The following is a 16,789-nucleotide window of genomic DNA, read 5'->3' on the forward strand; positions in this document are numbered from 1 at the left end:
GCAATAACGATAAAAACAGCATGGTACTGGCACAAAAACAGACATGAAGACCAGTGGAACAGAATAGAGGACCCAGATATGAAGCCACACAACTATAACCAACTTGTCTTTGACAAAGGAGCTAAAAATATACGGTGGAGAAATAGCAGCCTCTTCAACAAAATCTGCTGTGAAATCTGGTTAGCAGTCTGCAAAAAACTGAAACTAGATCCATGTATATCACTCTATACCAATATTAACTCAAAATGGGTCAAGGATCTTAATATCAGACCACAAACTCTAACGTTGATACAGGAAAGAGTACGAAATACTCTGGAGTTAGTAGGTATAGGTAAGAACTTTCACCACGAAACACCAGCAGCACAGCAACTAAGAGATAGCATAGATAACTGGGACCTCATAAAGCTGAAAAGCTTCTGTTCATCAAAAGAAATGGTCTCTAAACTGAAGAGAACACCCACAGAGTGGGAGAAGATATTTGCCAACTATACATCAGACACACGCACAGGAAATCAATGTGAGTCAATGCCCTGTATAGCTATCCTTATCTCAACCAGCAAAAACCCTTGTTCCTTCCTATTATTGCTTATACTCTCTCTACAACAAAATTAGAAATAAGGGCAAAATAGTTTCTGCAGGGTTTTGAGGGGGTGGGGGGTGAGGGAGGGGGTGGAGTGTTTGGTAAGGGAGGGGGTGGGGGCAGGAGGGAGAAATGACCCAAGCCTTGTATGCACACATGAATAATAAAAGAAAAAAAAAGAAATGCTCTGTAAACTGAAGAGAACACCCAGAGAGTGGGGGAAAATACTTGCCAGCTACACATCAGACAAAGGACTGATAACCAGAATATATAGGGAACTTAAAAAACTAAATTCTCCCAAAACTAATGAACCAATAAAGAAATGGGCAAGTGAACTAAACAGAACTTCCTCAAAAGAAGAAATTCAAATGGCCAAAAAACACATGAAAAAATGCTCACCATCTCTAGCAATAAAGAAAATGCAAATTAAAACCACACTAAGATTCCACCTCACCCCTGTTAGAATAGCCATCATTAGCAATGCCACCAACAACAGGTGTTAGCAAGGATGTGGGGAAAAAGGAACCCTCTTACACTGTTGGTGGGAATGTAAACTAGTACAACCACTCTGGAAAAAAAATTTGGAGGCTACTTAAAAAGCTAGACATTGATCTGCCACTTGATCCAGCAATACCACTCTTGGGGATATACCCAAAAGACTGTGACACAGGTTACTCCAGAGGCACCTGCACACCCATGTTTATTGCAGCACTATTCACGATAGCCAAGTTATGGAAACAACCAAGATGCCCCACCACTGACGAATGGATTAAGAAAATGTGGTATCTATACACAATGATCAAAAAGAATTATCCTAGAAGGTATCACACACACACAGGGAATTAATGTGAGTTAACTCCCTATAGAGCTATCCTTATATCAACCAGCAAAACCACTTATTCCTTCCTATTATTGCTTATACTCTCTCTTCAGCAAAATTAGAGATAAGGGCAAAATAATTTCTGCCTGCTATTGAGAGTGTGGGCTGGAGAGGGAGGGGGCGGAGTGGGTGGGAAGGGAGGTGGGGCAGGGGGAGAAATGACCCAAGCCTTGTATGTACATATGAATAATAAAGCAATAAAAAAGAAGCTTAGAATTTCACCATTGAGTCATGGAACTTGGATTTCACATGCTCATGGATGAATGAATTGCTGCCATAACATGCAACACACCTCCTGGCTCCCATGATAAGTAGGGCAGCCTCTTATCTTACTTAGGCAGTAGCCTCACAGCCTAAGTTCAGTCCTTAGCTAGGGTCATGAGAGACTTCATGACATGCCCAAAACAGGATCCTGAGGCAGGTATTCAGGTCTTAGGTAGATAGATAAATGCAGAGATAGATACATAGACAGATAGATGGATGGATAGATAGATAAGCATACATATTACATATTGCATAGAGTTAATGTGTATGTATTTTTAATATATATTGAATATATTAATTTCATATAAATATACTCAATCCTAAAAAAATGAGTATAAAAATAATATAATATTTAATGATATTATGATTATATGTACTTTATAATATTATGTGTATATTTAAAAATATACAACATCAACTGTGTCCACAGTGAATGATTAAGAATGCATCTGAGTCAAATAGTAAGCATCTTGCCTCACACCATTAGGTTGAGTCGAAATCTCTCAATCTTGTTTTCACGGCATTGACTGATGGACTCTTGGCTTGGAGAATGTATTTTTCCAGCTCTCCATCTAGCTTCATAATATTCAATACCATAATGACAATATGCTGCTTGAATAATTAAGAGGATATCATAGGGATCTGGGGGCAACTTTCCACTTTTGATTTGAAGGAGATGAATGGGTCTAGAATATGGTTGGTAAGTGAGTGTCAATGTTGAGTGCTAGTGACATTAGCACTCTATGCCTGAAATCAACTGACAACTGTTATCCAAGCTCAGTATCTATGATGAGAGAGCAGTTTTAGTCCATTGATTATATATGAAGTTCTAGAGTGAATGCCGAAGACAGATTGGCAATGACCGTATACGTGATGCACAGTGGTCACCTGGGAATGGGGCATTTGAAGCAGATTGACTTTCTTGTACCCATATGTTTGGAATCATCTTTGTGGTAAGGTACAGCATTTTATCCTGTGCCTGTTAGTCTTGATGTATCCTTGTGAATCCTGGATGACAGAATGTTGTCTAGCAAAAGAACAGCCTGGATCTCTATAACAACACCAGTGTGATAATATAGCAGTCACTTAGGGGGCCTGAACCTCACCACAAAAAGCAGACATGGAGAGAAATGCGGCACTGTGCTGGAATCAGCCATGAGGAAACAGACCTAGAGCCTGAGTGCATGGGGGAATTGCACTGTAGACAGGAAGGGAGATGGGGCTTGGAGGAAGGTAGCTATGGATCAGAAAGGTTGAATTATTTTTCACCAGTTTCAAAGTCGCTGTCAAACCAGATAATCCCTTATCACAGATATTAACAGCACTTCACTCCAAGAACAGAGGTGCTTCTCAGGGCACAGAAGGACCTCAGGAAACCTGACCTCTCTCCCCAGTTATGAAAGGAGGTCTCTTCACACTCAAATTATTACTAACTCTCTAGAATCAATCCCCCTTTGACCAATGGGTGATCAGAGCTCTCTCCTCACAGAGGCTGAGCTCTGTAGGGCTGTAGGGATTGAAGGGATGTGTTTTAGAAGATGAGACTCGTGGGTCTTGTATTGGTCTGATGGCAGCAGTCCAAGGTGAGTGACCCCAGTGTCATGCATGGGTACATGAGGAGGTTATGTGTACAGGTGACTGATAGGAATAATTCTCCTTGTCCACAGGAGTCCTGTCAGAAGTACAGCTATAGGACTCAGGAACTGACCTGGTGAAGCCCTCACAGACCCTCACCTGTGTTGTCCTTCATTACTCCATCACCAGGGGTTACTTCTGGGACTGGATCTCCCAGCCCCCAAGGAAGGGCCTGGAGTGGATGGAGTTCATTGGCTATGATAGTAGCACATACTAGAACACATCCCTCAAGAGACACAGCTCCATCTCCAGAGATAAGTTCAAGAACCAGTTGTCCTGAGGCTGAGCCCTGTGAACACAGAGGACTCAGCGGTTATTAATATGTGAAAGATGCAAGAAGGGGACATCAGTTTGCTCTCAGTCTAGCCTTCCTGCAGGGCACTCAGGATCAGCAGGGTCACTCAGCACATGCAGAGCCAGGGTCACACCCAAGTGCAGAAGGAAGCATCCAGGATTCCATACAGAAGCTGTGATTTCCACCCACCCAGCACCTTCTATGACACCATGCATAGGGATTCTGGAGACTTCTTCTGTCTCAGAACATCAGATATGATTTTTTTTTGGTTCAGACTTGACCGACCTTCAATCTATCAGGACATGAACACAATGATGCTTCCTCATAAAGCCTTTGTTAGCAATGATGTTTGCTACATAGTGCTATTAATCATCAAGTTAGAAGTATTTAATGGCAAGTATTCTGCTCTATCCTCAGCTGGATCTCTATGTCCTCTCTTCCCTATCCGTTGCTTCCAGTCCTAGTCCAGTCAGAGCCCTTCCTTATACAGATGTGGGCAGTGTTTGTGTGTTGATGTTGGTGTCCACATATTAATAGAACTTTCCCCAGAGGTCCTTTGACAATATCTGGACAGTTTCTGGTGTTATAATTAGGAACAGGATTTCCCTATTGGCTTCTGGTTTTCAGTGACCAGCCTACAATCACAGGACAGTACCTGTAACATGTCAATATGTAATCATAAAGTTCAGTATGGCAGAGGCTGGGTAACTCTGACATAAATGCCCAACGCAGATCATAATCTGTAGAAATACATGTCGTCAGAATGAAATTTTATACACATAATCTAGCACTCATAATGTGTTTTAAGAACACACAGAGAGTTATATACTCATACACACCCACGTTCACCATTCACAGTACCAACTAGTCTTGAGAAGCAGAGCTGCCAAACCACCATCCAGTTGTCACTTGGCAGGTGGACAGTGGAGACATAACATGGTCTTAGAAGAGAAGGGATACCCTAAGACCCTTGGAGTTCACGCAGGGTCCACACAAACTTTGGAAGCCTTGAGGTCAGCTCTGCCTCTGTCTGGCCTCAGACACAGCAGCGCTGACACAGCTGAAGACAGGCAGTGCTCAAGTCCATTCTGACACCATCTTCCTGTGATGTGACTCAGGGCCTTAGAAATCCTAGCACACATGGCTGTTGTGAACATGTGATGACTCCCTAGGGCTCTAGCACACTGTGACGGGGTTCCTAAGGATCACAATATGTATCCCTGTGCTCCCGTGTTTAGAGTCATTGTTACTGGATGCTGTGTTCTTGACATTGAACTGTGGTCTGGCCGAGGATGGGCATCAGCATTTGACTTTTTCAATTGCACCTTTGTCCTAACATACTCTTGACTTTTTCATAAAACTAGGTCAATTTTTGATTTCCTAAAATACATGTTACAAATTTATTGTTCTAACAATGATATTTTCATGAAAATCAGACGATGTAATACTTTATGAAACTGTTTTAATTTTTGGCTGAAATGGTGTTTGAACTCAGGGCCTCATGTTTGATGGGCACTTGGCCTTGTTCTTCACTATGATACTAACTTTTGAGGTAACATCTAGTCCATCTGTGTCTCTCAATAATACATATAAGTTGCAAGAGAAATGGGATTCTTCCTTACATTGGTGAAATAGTTGGAACTTCTGTAGTGAGTATTACATTCCTTTTACTTTTTTTTTAGCTTCTCATCCTATTATGCATAAACAAATGTTTTTCCTTTTATGTGTTTGTTCAACTTTCAAATAGTTAAGGAATGATTACGGATTTTGAACTTTATTATTGAGCAAGGATAATACAACTGTGTAGTGAGGGTTTTCTTAAAAGACGAATGTTTTCTTCCTTTGCTTCATGGAAAATCTTTAAAGGATTGGGGCTGGTAGACTTGCTCCTCTCATTCCTGATCATGGATGGATGTTTGAATCACTCACCATTAACAGTAAAGTCCCTCATTTGCAAACACTATCATTTGCTTATTTTAGTGTGACTTTTTCATGTTTATAGCACTTTGCACTTTCTTTTTTTATTGTTTTATTATTCATATGTGCATACAAGGCTTGGGTCATTTCTCCCACATGCCCCCACTCCCTCCCTTACCACCCAATCCACCCCCTCCCTCTCTCCCCCACCCCCTCAATACCCGGCAGAAAGTATTTTGCCCTTGTCTCTAATTTTGTTGAAGAGAGAGTATAAGAAATAATGGAAGGAACAAGTGTTTTTGCTAGTTGAGATTAGGATAGCTATACAGGGAGTTGACTCACATTGATTTCCTGTGCATGTGTGTTATCTTCGAGGTTAATTCTTCTTGATTTAACCTTTTCTCTAATTCCTGGTCCCCTTTTCCTATTGGCCTCAGTTGCTTTTAAGGGATCAGCTTTAGTTTCTGTGCATTAAGGGCAACAAATGCTAGCTAATTTTTTAGGTGTCTTACCTATCCTCACCCCTCCCTTGTGTGCTCTCTCTTTTATCATGTGCTCAAAGTCCAATCCCCTTGTTGTGTTTTCCCTTGATCTAATGTCCACATATGAGGGAGAACATATGATTTTTGGTCTTTTGGGCCAGGCTAACCTCACTCAGAATGATGTTCTCCAATTCCATCCATTTACCAGTGAATGATAACATTTCGTTCTTCATGCCTACATAAAATTCCATTGTGTATAGATACCACATTTTCTTAATCCATTCATCAGTGGTGGGGCATCTTGGCTGTTTCCATAACTTGGCTATTGTGAATAGTGCTGCAATAAGCATGGGTGTGCAGGTGCCTCTGGAGTAACCTGTGTCACAGTCTTTTGCGTATATCTCCAAGAGTGGTATTGCTGGATCAAATGGTAGATCAATGTCTAGCTTTTTAAGTAGCCTTCAAATTTTTTTCCAGAGTTGTTGTACTAGTTTACATTCCTACCAACAGTGTAAGAGGGTTCCTTTTTCCCCACATCCTCGCCAACACCTGTTGGTGGTGGTGTTGATGATGGCTATTCTAACAGGGGTGAGGTGGAATCTTAGTGTGGTTTTAATTTGCATTTCCTTTATTGCTAGAGATGGTGAGCCTTTTTTCATGTGTGGGTGTTCTCTTTAGTTTAGAGACCATTTCTTTTGATGAACAGAAGCTTTTGAGCTTTATGAGGTCCCATTTATCTATGCTATCTCTTAGTTGCTGTGCTGCTGGTGTTTCGTTGAGAAAGTTCTTACCTATACCTACTAACTCCAGAGTATTTCCTACTCTTTCCTGTATCAACTTTAGAGTTTGTGGTCTGATATTAAGATCCTTGATCCATTTTGAGTTAATATTGGTATAGGGTGATATACATAGATCTATTTTCAGTTTTTTGTAGACTGTTAACCAGTTTTCACAGCAGATTTTGTTGAAGAGGCTGCTATTTCTCCACCGTATATTTCTAGCTCCTTTGTCAAAGACAAGTTGGTTATAGTTGTGTGGCTTCATATCTGGGTCCTCTATTCTGTTCCACTGATCATTATGTCTGTTTTTGACTTTGCACTTTCTTATTTCATTTTGATTTATTGAACTACAAAGTCAGTTATATTTTATATTACTTAAAGAGCACTGTGTTATATTTATATTTTAAATGTAATTGGTTTGGATCACCAACAATTTTTAGAATGGTGGAATATCTCCTAAGAAACACTGGCTAGCAAGTGTATGTTTATTTATTTATTTTTCATCCTCAAGATTGAACCCAGATTTTGTGCATGCTAGGCCTGTGCTCCAACACTGAGCTACAACCCTAGGCTCAGTATTTTCATTTAAATTGCCATATAATACTTAAAAGACAGTATAATTTGATACATCTATGTAAGACCTAGTGAAAAAATTCATTTAAGCAACATATTCCTCTAGTCACACAGTTATCACTTATTTGTGCTGAGAAGCTGCACACAGTTTGGCTCCAGTACTCTGATGCACGTAAGTACTGCAGACTTCACTCACTCTACTGCACCACAGACCCTAGGCCTAGATTCTCCAAACTGTAGTTTTGTTCATGTTGTCCCTACTTATGTTACCCCACTGCTGCTACTTTCCCAGTCTCTAGTGACAACTACTCCACTGTCCTTCTATGAGACCAATTTTTTACTGTTATTGTTAAGTGACTTCTGAATGGGGGAATCTGGCATTGCATGAAAAACTGGATAAGCTGAAAGAGAAAGTGGTTGTCTTCCCTGGGGAAACAAGGACATGGGGGTCCTGACAGTCCTCAAGGCTGGGAGAGGAGGACCAGGGTCCATCCATGAAATGTAGCTTCTCCACATTCAAGGCTTTGTGCTGAAGTTCGTAGTAGAAAGTCAGTTTTTCTGTGGTTCTTTACGAGAAAGGGAAGGTGCTATCGTGTGATGGGGCCCCATCCGAGGTAGAAGGGAAGGACATGAAAATCACAGTACTGAGGGTCAGTTGCCCCAGCCAGATGTGATGATGTACGCTTGTGAGCTGAAAAACGGTGACACTCTTAGACCAACACAATACAAGAGATACAACGCAGCTCAACACTGAGTTTTCTCTTCCTAGTTTTGCCACTGCTTGCCATTGAGTTATTAAAAATGTTTAATTGGCAAATAATAAGTAATATGTTCATTTGGTATTATAACATTTTAATATAACATGATTAATTCTGGAATGATTAATTCAGGTTAATTAATATGCTCGTTAGCACCTCCTTTTAGCATTGTTTGTTGTTAGAACATCTAATATATTTTCTATAATGTATTCTGAAATACACATTATTTCTAGCTGTGGAAATTATACCCAGATAAGGATAAAATCTGTCTCTGTCTGGATGAGACACTCCCACTTTCCTCCCCACCCCACCCTCTGTAAATCACTATTCTAGTCTCTACTTTTGAATTTTTTAGATGCCATTTATGACTAAGACCATGAAGTATTTGTGCTTAGATTAGTTCATTCAGTATAATATCCTCAGATTTATCTATAGTCTCTAAATAATTGCATTTCCTTTTCCCAAGGCATTATAATATTTCGTTTTATGAACCATATACCTTCCTTGACCATTTTTTATGATCACTTAAATAAATGGTGGCTCATGTGAATAAAGTCCAATAATAACACATGACGTGAAGATGAGCCCTTGACAAAAATGATTTCCCACCCTTGAACATGTGCCTATTAGTGGAAAGGTAGATGTTTTTATTTGTTGAGGAAATTCCACAGTTTTCATAATGATGGTTGTTCTTTACATCCCAGCCATCAGTGTATCTGGGTTACCTTAACCTCCTTTCTCACCAGCACTTGTTATCTCTCACATTTTATTGTATATCAGACAGAGCTCCAAATGAGGAGTATGGCTTGCAATTATTTCCTCACAATCGTGGGTTGTCTTCACTTTATAATCACTCTGTTGTTATGAAGAAGCATTGCAACCTGATGTCATTTCATTTGTCTGCTTTGATTTTCCTTATTCTCTTTTGGAGTTCTGAAAATGAAATTGTTGCCAATGATAAAGGCTTGGGAATCTGAGAGATAGAATGAAAGAGATCTCTACCAAGTGTCTCCAAGTTATTGTCACTGGCAAGAAAGAATTCAGAGACAACACAGAATAAGGAATTTGGAATGTTTTATCACAGAGGACAGGACACAATTGAGAGAGAGGATGTGCATCTAAAGAGATAGCCGCATGTTACAGGCTTTGGATGGTGGGATTTACATGAAATATGGGGGTGTGGTACAAGATCACACAGGGTGTCTTATCACTACCACAACTTGACAGGAATATTGATTTCTCTGACATGTCAAGGTGCAATTTAGAAGGTCAAACAAGAGATTGGCAAATGAAGTTGTTTTAATTTCAAATTGCATAAGTTTCAGAAGTCAAGCAGATCAGAATGGCTAGCCCACACATGTTGCATTTCCTTGTATTATCCTAGAAGTGTCTGTTTTGAACATGGTTTTAGGAATTAATGACAAAACTTGTGCTGAAGGAAGTCTCCATGACCTTCCACTTGCCCAGCTTTTCCCTTGAGACCACCAGACAGCTGTACTGGGCTGAGCAGAGATAAGTCAGACCTGCTATCCTCTGTGTCCTCAGGATAATGACACAGGGCCAATGATCATGACTGTAACTTGTGCCTGTAGGATTCACACATGTGTGAAGACACACACACGCATGCACCTGTTTACACAGTAAGTGAAAATGAATTGTACACTCTACTTCTAACCATTCATCCCTCTCTCAGCATGTCATAGAGAGGACAGGACACTCAGGAGCAGCCTGCTGTTGGCACCCAGACACACAGACCTCAGCCTCTTTTCTGCAGGAGTACACCATCTCTTGGCCTCTCCTCCCATCCTTTAAGGAGAAAGATGTTTGTCCCAGGTAGGCATCCATGGACAGGAGCCTGTGAGCTGTAATGACAGACTCTCAGCATCACTGTCCCTAAACCATAGACTTCCTCAGATGCCTTTGTGAGCTGAGGACCCTGTTTTTGAGGAGGCAGGTGATCTCTATGGAGAGCAGATATAGAAGCCTGATTTGAGTCCACCTGTTCTGCTCACTATAAACTCTCTCACCTCATAAGTTCTGAGACCCAAGTCCTCCCATCAGGAGCAGAAGTCAGGTGAGGAGAATGCAAATCTCCCCATCTCCACCCATGTCTAGGTTGGAAATCCCACCACAGAGCCTGGTTATGACTGCTGTGCTAGAAGGGACAGGCTGTGTTCCACTGTCCTGATTCTGACTCTCTCTGCGTATGAGTGCTCTGCAGTGATTCCTTAATACTGAAAGCCCTTGTCCTCACCTGGGCCAGCTTCACCTCTTGTGTTTCTCCAGAGGGGTCCTGTCCCAGGTCACCCTGAATGAGTCTGGCCCTGGACTGGTCCAACCCTTCCAGACCCTCAGACTGACCTTTTCCTTCCCTGGCTTCTCACTGTCCCCTACTAACATGAGTGTGAGCTGGATCTGTCAAGCCCCAGGGAAGGCCTGGAGTGGCTGGCACACATTTGGTGAAATGGTGCTAAGTACTACATCCCCCTTGAAGTGCCAGCTCACCATCTCCAAGGAAGCTCCAACTGCCAGGGGCTTCTCACAATGACCAGTATTGACCCTGCAGACAAAGCCACACATTACTGTCCTCAGGGGCCTCAAAGACACAGCCTCAGATGTGTCCAACACCAAATACCAGACTGAGTCTCAGTGTTGCTTCTTTCTCTGTGCATCAGGTGGTGCCATTTCCTGTCAGCCTCTGGGGTTTCCTTTCCACCCCAAGGCCTCAGTGCCTGTCATCTTGTTGCTTCTCTAATTCTATATCACTGGTACATTGTGAATTGTCATGAAATGAGTTGCTCTGTCCTGTTTATAAAGCTGCAGGAAGAAGGGTAACTGATGCCTAGCCCAGATGGGTCACTGATATGGTACAACCTACTGCACAGGATCATACCTTCCACAGTAGGAAAACAGAAATCACTTCTATGTTTTCCTTCATCACATTGTTACATATGGAGTAGGACAAGAAGTAGGAGATTGTAATGATGGGAAATTATAGAAATCCAGATGCCATGAGCTCTTGTAATTAAGAAACACAGTAAGCATAGGTAGACTGATAACATGACTTATGAAAAGATAAAAGAGACTGGATGTCTCCCCATCATGGGCATCGTGGCTCTGACAGCATCACTGCATAAACAAATCTTCAGCGATTTTCAATGTGATCTGCTTCTCATAGCACTTGTGTCTTGGAAAGAGGTAAGGGGTTGGATAAGTTGGAAAGCAAAATGGGAGATGTTCATGTCAGACACACATCTCATTAAATCAGATTGCCGTTTTGGAATTAAATGAGCATCACAAAGGTTTGCTGTGTTGTTCAGATTTCCAGTACTAGGAGAAATATCTGTAATAATCCCCTTCAATAAAGCCAATCTTCAATGGTTTATGCCACCTTGCTCTTGTCTTCAAGATCATAGCTAGGGTGAAAAGAGACATACTGACTACAGAACAATAATCATCATGACTAGTCTTAAGTCAATTTATGTTTATTTGCAGATCAGTCACTCAATGTGGCCTCTTATGGGAAACATTTTAAAAGCACTTTGTATGCTCAGAGATATGATGAGCAGCACAGCACATGACCAGATCCAGGACAAGGAATAATGATGCATGAACAGTCATTTTCCTTTATTATCCACATCATCATCCTTCATGATCATGCTCCAATATTATGTGCTGTCCATCACTGTGAGGCTACACTTGCATAACACTGGCAGTGCAGGGGGTTTGCTTGGATCAGCACCACCAGAATCCCAATCAAATACACTATGCTGTGACTTTGCAGCATCTGAGATGGGGCTAGCTGGTGGGAACTTTTCAGCTCTGTTACAGTCTGATGTGACCATGGCCTTATATGCAGCCCATCATTAATTGAAATTCTGAGATTTTATGTATAACCATGACATCTAAATGATCATTACCTGGATGGTTGGAGAAACATGTATGGTAAGGGGCTTTCTGATGCGGTCTCAGGTGGAAATGAGGAATGGGCTATTGGGAACTGGAGGACAGAACAATTTGGTATGGAATGGCTACAGTCTGTTCATGCCCTAGCATACTGTGGATGTCAGAAGTTAAGGCAATGTGAAAGAACATGTGACAGAGAAGATCACTAAACATAAAGTGAGTGGATGGTACTGCTTTCTCTAAGTTCCTGTACAAAACAAGTAAGAAGAGAGAAATAGGCCATGCATGGAATTTAAAAACAAATGGAAGACAAACTTTCAGATTCAGGAAATTCTCATCCTGGCCATTCCAAAGAATGGAGAGGAGGGGGAACTCCAAGGGGGAAATCACCAAGGCCATGGCCAAGGGAATTTGTGATAAGGAGGTTGCTGTGGACAGAAGGAAGCCAGGTGCTCTTCATCAGGAAAATGGACGAAGGACTGAAAAGGCTTTTCAGAGTCTGCCACTCCATCACAAACCCAGAGTACCAGGGACTTGGGGACAAGACAACATCATAAAAGATCCAGAGCACTGGTATGAATTCATGGTTCACTGCCTCACACAATCCCATACCTCTATGCTCAGCCTACCTTGGTGAGGCTTCAGTGTGCCCAGGCACAAGGTGGGCTTTGGTAGTGTCAGCTGAAGAATGAACAGTCCAAAAACCTTGAAGGTGCCCATCTTGTGCTCACTCTGCTGCTCTACAGAATCCTAGAGCTGTAAGTTAGGGGAGCCTCCACAAAGACAGTGCCTGCACAATTTGGGGGTTAGGGTCAGTGCAGAGCATGTCAAGAGGAAAAATCTGTAGAGGACATACGGAGTGGTATTGCTGCTATAAAACCAGCCCTGTAGAGGTTTTGTTATACAAAATCAACATGAAGAGCTTAGAAAATCAGCTCACCTGCATGAGGCTCCTGTGTCAGGTACACATAGCAGAATATGTGTGGGTCTGCCAGGCTGTGGGATCAACCCCTAGAACAATGTGTGTGAATAGTCATTGATGTTTGATGCATCTCCCACTCAATTTTACATCTGCTTGGGACTTGTTATCCATCTCTTCTTTCACATATCAATCAAATGTCAGTCCCTCCACTCTGCTTAGAAATCACTTATTTTGGTTTCACAAGTTCAAGCTGAGAAGAGAGATATCTTCAGTCTCCCCCATATGAGATTTTACAGTCGATTCTGGAACAAGTTAAGCCCATGTGACTATTGGAATGGGGGAATGCATTTCATATGTGGAATACACAAGAATTCTGAGGTGCATTGTGGAAGCTGTTGGTTGAATACATGGGACCTTCCAAGTTCATGTTTTGTAATTTAACAAGGAGATGTCTAGAAGTATGTCCATGCAGGAAATTATTCCAAGGGAAATCTAACTTCTTAGATGAGATTAGTAGTCCTGTAACATAGCTTGTCATAAGAAGTAGACCTTTTTATGAACTTCTGCAATGTGAGGACACAGTGAGCCACTCTTCTGCCATATAAGGATGTAGAAATTAGACAAATTGGATGAAAGGAGCCAACCCTGATGGACAACAAATCCACCAGTGCCTTGTTCTTGAACTTCTCAGTTCCAGAGACATGAGAGACACAACTGCTCCATTTGTGGATTACACAGTGTGAGGTCTGTGCTCCATGGAACATTCACACGTGGATGACTAGGCACACATGTCTGCAGTAATCTATTAACAATGAGTTGTGTAACCTTCTTCTTTCTCAAATGGTATCTGGTGACCTCTGCCCCAGGGACACTACTTCCCATCACTGATGTGGAGTGCAGGAATTGGTGACAGAGACCTGAATCTCCAGATTCCATGTTCCCTGTGTGTCCCCTTGTCCTGCAAAGACAGAGATCTGATGTGTTAAGTTGTTAAGTGGCAGATAGTCCAGTGCAATATCATTGCATTCAGCATAGGAGAAATTTTTATCAGATCTCTACAACCGCATGCTGAATTGGGGCTTAGTGTGTAATAATCTGAAAATTAAAAACTCTCTCAACATCCATGAACAGGCCAGTTGACAAAAGTTAATTTAAGTGTGTCATTTATGGGGAAATTACTAAGCATAAAACAAATGAGTGCCTGACCCACACAACCATGAAGGGGATTTTAAATAAACATTACTATTTAAACACAAAAATAATTAAAAGTGTTGATATGATAGCTGTATAAATTGTGAAAAGTTAAGATTAATGTAACACAACAAAAAGAAGGCAATGAGCTGTCTGGGGATAAGACAGAAGGAGGGAAGGCTGGGAGGGGATTACAGAGGAAACCAAGGACACACACTTGAGGATTCAATCCAGGTTCCCCTGTTTGTGCTGATGGTGAACGAGTGTTCATGCTTTTTAACATCATCAAACGTGCTCTCTACAAATATGCAGTTTATTACATCCTTTACTAAAACAGGGTAAGTTTGCTGCAGAGACACGAAACCTGTCAATGTATAAAAAGTGACTGAGATGTACAGTGACATGTGATGCCAGAGACTCACCATCATGCATCTGCATGAATGCTAGTTCTCTGTTTTCACAGAGTAAAAACTAGAATGCAGGAAAGTCACACTGTGCTCATCACAGAAAGGGGGATCTGCCCTCCTCACCGTGTGTGCCTCACTATGTCCAGGAGCTGTTTTAGGGGGCCATATGGGGATGATCGCTAATTTCAGAGCCATGTACGTGGGATAACTTATAAGTCATGAACTCCTGTACACAGCACAAAATTTGTGATTATTTTTATGCTTCCACGTGTTTTAAAAGAACATAAATTTAATAATTACATGACAAGTTTTGTGGACATGCAAGAATTTAAATAGGTTGAAGGTTTCATAATGCTTAACAATTACACAATGAGTCCTCATGTTTCCTTTAGTTTTGTTTAATGTGCATTAATCGTACAAAAGGGTTTCATTTTTGTTTATATATATATATATATATATATGCATATAATGTACTTTGAACAAATTCATCCTGTCTACTACTCTTTCTGATCATCCCTTATTTTTAAAGAATTTTAACATGTTTCCTTATTTTATCTTCATACACGCATATGACTTATTTTGTTTATTTTCACCACCATTTCTCTGTCCTTTTCCCGTTCCCCCACACACACACTGGTTCCCCACTAAATATTCCCCTTTCTTTGATTAATGTAGTCATTATCAGAATCTCTACCAGACTCTCAAATCTGCTCTGGGTTCTGACCTTTCTGAGACTTCCACCCAGAGCTTGCTATATAGCAGGAGCACATGCAAATAGGGCCTCCCTCTGCTCATGAAAACCAGCCCAGCCCTGACCCTGCAGCTCTGGAAGAGGAGCCCAGCCCTGGATTCCCAGCTGATCCCATTCAGTGATCAACACTGAACACAGACCACTCATCATGGAGTTGAGACTGAGCTGGGTTTTCCTTGCTGCTATTTTTAAAAGGTGATTTGTGGAGAACAAGATGCTGAATGTATGAGTGGACATGAGTGAGGGGAACATTGGGTATGTGTGACAGTGTCCTGACCAGGATTCTCTGTGTTTGCAGGTGTCCAGTGTGAGGTGCAGCTGGTGGAGTCTGGGGGAAGCTTGGTGAAGCCTGGCAGGTCCCTGAGTCTCTCCTGTGCAGCCTCTGGATTCACCTTCAGTAGCTTCAGGATGAGCTGTGTTTGCCAGGATCCAGGGAAGAGGCTGGACTCTGATAGTGGGAGCACATACAACCCAGACTCTGTGAAGGGCAGATTCACCATCTCCAGTGGCAATCCTAAGAACCATCTGTATCTGCAAATGAACAGTCTGAGAGAAGATAACACTGCAGCATATTACTGTGCAAAGACAGACAGTGAAGGGACTTCAGTGTGAGCCCTGACACAAACCTCTCTGCAATGCTGTCAATGACTAGCAGGGGGCGCTCAGCACACATGGAGTCTTCCTTAGTCCAGCTGCAGACATGAGTCAAGGATTGGTCACCTGTATGTGTTGGCTGCCTCTCCACCAACATTTTTCTCAATTAAAGTCTAGATTTGTTTCCTGTACTAGTCTGTGATGTCTCTGCATATAAAGAGTTCTGTTTTATTGTGATTTCTCATGTATGTAAGATATATTCTCACATGAACAAAATTCAGAATGTCACATTTGTGGACAGAAGAGACTGATCCAGTCCTGCAGTGGCTCAGGGATCCCTGGCAAGTCATTTCCCATGACATCATCAATACTCTGAGGGATTCCCTGATGAAGACAGACATTAGGATTCAGGTTGTGAAAAAGAAGGATTTGAGGTCACTCTCAGTGATGCATAAAACCCAAGAGGGCTCTCTCTTCCCCTCCTCCTGTAAAGAATTAGGCACAGTGCACTCAGACCTGACCCATTTCTATTATTTTATTTAATTGATTTCCTTACTCAATAATAATCTTTCTTACATTTCCCTTTTCTCGTTGTTCAACCTGAAAGTGCTACTTTGTGATACCTTGGTCTAAATCCCAGGACCCAGCCCACCTACCTGAAGCTCAGGTTTGTCTCAGGCTCTGTCTCTTGTAGTCTTTTGTGAAAGGTTGGTGGAACCTCTCATTCTCCACAGCCCTGGGCTCCTGCTGTCCTCTGTGCAAGGACACTTGTGGGAAATGAACGTAGGCTTTATTAACCTGTGTGTAAGACTGACAGACAAAATGTAATGTGCACACAGAGCTGACCTTGCTCTG

The sequence above is a fragment of the Castor canadensis genome, chromosome 3, assembly GCF_047511655.1.
Source record: "Castor canadensis chromosome 3, mCasCan1.hap1v2, whole genome shotgun sequence".
Classification (NCBI taxonomy): Eukaryota; Metazoa; Chordata; class Mammalia; order Rodentia; family Castoridae; genus Castor; species Castor canadensis.